We start from the raw sequence: 2,919 nt of genomic DNA, 5'->3' as shown, positions 1-2,919 counted from the left end.
CAGACGTTGAGGTCGTTCGCCAGACTGAGTGACATACGTCACGACCAAACGTTAGCGATTGGTTATGGCAGATTCAGAGTGACTCTGGGCGATCCAATAGTTTTAAACTTCAACAGAGGACCCTCCTTAACGGAAGTAACACTTTGCAATGGAGCATGGCCAGACTCTCTGTACAAATGAAATGAATGTACAAGAGTCTGGTTGCACCAGGCTATCAATACACACCAGATAGCAATAAACATATGTTTATCTGTAGCATATTGCTTACTGCGTAACAATTTTACATAATTCATATCTACTATATATCATACTACAAACAAATTGCATTTTCAATTTTTAATAAACAGAACTACTTAAATAAAATATAAAAAAATATTTAAGGGTTTGTACTTGAAGACTGACTATTGGCTGTTGTATTTGATTCAATAATGAGTTTAGTTCTAGGATTATGAGGGGTATTTTGGGGAGGTTTTTACTACGAATTAAATAATAATAATAATAATTAAATTGTTTAATGCTATTGTATTATAGGCTATATATTATAAAGATGCATTTTTTAAGTTACTTTTGTACCTCTTCTGTGAGTTAAAAACTGCTGAAGAGACTGGCACAGGTGAAGCTGCTTGTTTATTAGCAGGTCTTGTCTCGTCTGTGCTAGCGCTTGACCACAAGATGATTGTTGTTTTTCTGTCTCAGAGATCGATGCATCATTGCGTGTAAATTGCTTTTATCACCAGTGGTGACCTCGGCAAAAGTTTCTCTTGTAATAGACTATGAATAATGAATTTTTATAGACGATTCATTGTTACATCTATGACTTAGATAAAAAATGTTTCGCCTCCTCGGAAAAGAAGTCATGAGATGGTTGTAGTGGATTATTTTTTAAAACATTAGATTTAGGGGATGTTATTAGAAAACGGGTCAGGTCAGGCTAGGACAGGATATTGGATAAAGATAGCAAGCTTATTTATTGTAAATTTCGTTCTCTTAATGCAGATTCATCTATTATTGTGTAATAAAGATAAAGGCTATTAAATTCTGTGGGGGTGCATAGTGTGTATATTAAACAAAACGTATGGCACTGTGATTCTGTTGATGTATCAATGAGTTCAGGGATGAATAAGAATTGAACTCACAATTTTACATTTCCTTTGATGTGTAAGTGTGTGTTAGTACATATTAACCATATGCAAAGGTATAAATCCCAAAGTAAACGATGAAATCCCGACTACAATGATCACACGGATTGTAGGCGACAGTTTACTTATATAATCTCTTTAAGAATAACAACAAAAAGAAAATGAAAAAAATCATACTGAGCCAAGGGTGGGGTGTTATCATTTACAATAAATTAAACAAAGAAATCCATTATGTTTATCCTTATGAGTCATTTTTAAAATCTTGTTCTTTGTATATTTATAAATCTAACAGGAACGAGGCACACAGTCAATTAAACCATATAAACATGCATCAACATTATATATACTACACAGTGTGATGCATTTTAAAAGTTGGACGTTGTTAGGGTTAGTGTAAAACATTGTTGATGTAATTACATACAAATACTACTTACACATATTGGTATGATATTGATATAAATATTTATATATTGATTATAATATTTATATTGGTATGATATAAATATTGTAAATCAATGTATTTCTTGACTATTAATAAAAAAACTGAAAGCTGAGCATTTTGAACTTCAAATCTCTCTTTCAACGGCTCTGGTTAATGATTGGCTCAAAGCTCTTTGGCAGCAGAAATAAACCAATAAGGGGGCGTGCACACCAAACATTTAAACGTGACCGAAAATGGCAGGCAAATGCAGAATGTAGATGCTCGCCAGTTTTTTTCTTCAGCTGAGCGCTTTGATACTTCTGCTTTGTTTATTAGTCACTGAACAATGCGCCAGTTGGTTGTTGTGGTATTTGACCCCCCCTCTTTCACTGTGATTGGACGACAGTGAGAAGTGACATTGACGAGCTGAGCTTTTCACCCAAAGTAGAATTTTTTTAAAGTTTTGACGAGCAGCGCTGAGCGTAGAAAAATAGAGTGCCCAATGCCAGCGACAGCTAAGCGCTGATGAGGGGGTGTCTGAAATACAGAGTGGGAATCACATGAATGCATTTAATTCTTCCAGCTAGAAAATACATATAGCTTTAGTATATTCCTTGAGTTTTAAGGCGTTATAAACAAACATCTCGGCAATATAACCACAAAACTGCAGCTATAGTAAGCTCAGCATTTGAAGCTCAGACCCAGAGGTAATGGCAGTTGCTGTAATTTCTTTCTTTAAAATCCATTTTCAAATCTCCATGGTGAAATTTGTTGGTTTCATATAGATGGTTTCATTGGACGTTTGTACGGTGAGGCGATTACACGTCTGGTCGGAACTTACTTCCGGTTTCTGTTTGTTTAATGGTCTGACTAGTTGCTAAACTGAACTCTTAAACAAATACCTCGTCAAAAATAACAAATGTTTTGGTTTCCTATGTAATCTACGTGTTGTTAATTTTGCTTGTCATATAAATAAACTACTTTTAAAGGACTTGTTGTTATTTATTCTAACCTGAAGTTACGCGTGTTCCACAAAAGCTGCTTGTTTAAGTTGTTACTGCTGAAACCGTCTATACAACCTTGAAATTATGGAATGTTCGTAGCCTTTGTGTTTGCTTTCCGTAGTTCAAGAAATTTTACGTAATGCTATTAGGGTGTCTGAGCACTCTTAGTCAAGTGACCAATCAAAATTCGACCTTGCCTCACAGACCATCCTTAACTATAATATTGCTATTTTAGCTTATTAATCACTCTAGGCCAGTGCTTCTCAATTATTTTCTGTCACGCCCCCCCTAGGAAGAAGTAAACATTTTGCGCCCCCCCAACTCTCCGCCGCGACTGTAAAAAGTATAATTTGTC

This window comes from Misgurnus anguillicaudatus, unplaced genomic scaffold (assembly GCF_027580225.2).
Source record: "Misgurnus anguillicaudatus unplaced genomic scaffold, ASM2758022v2 HiC_scaffold_29, whole genome shotgun sequence".
Classification (NCBI taxonomy): domain Eukaryota; kingdom Metazoa; phylum Chordata; class Actinopteri; order Cypriniformes; family Cobitidae; genus Misgurnus; species Misgurnus anguillicaudatus.
This window is presented reverse-complemented; position numbering follows the sequence as displayed.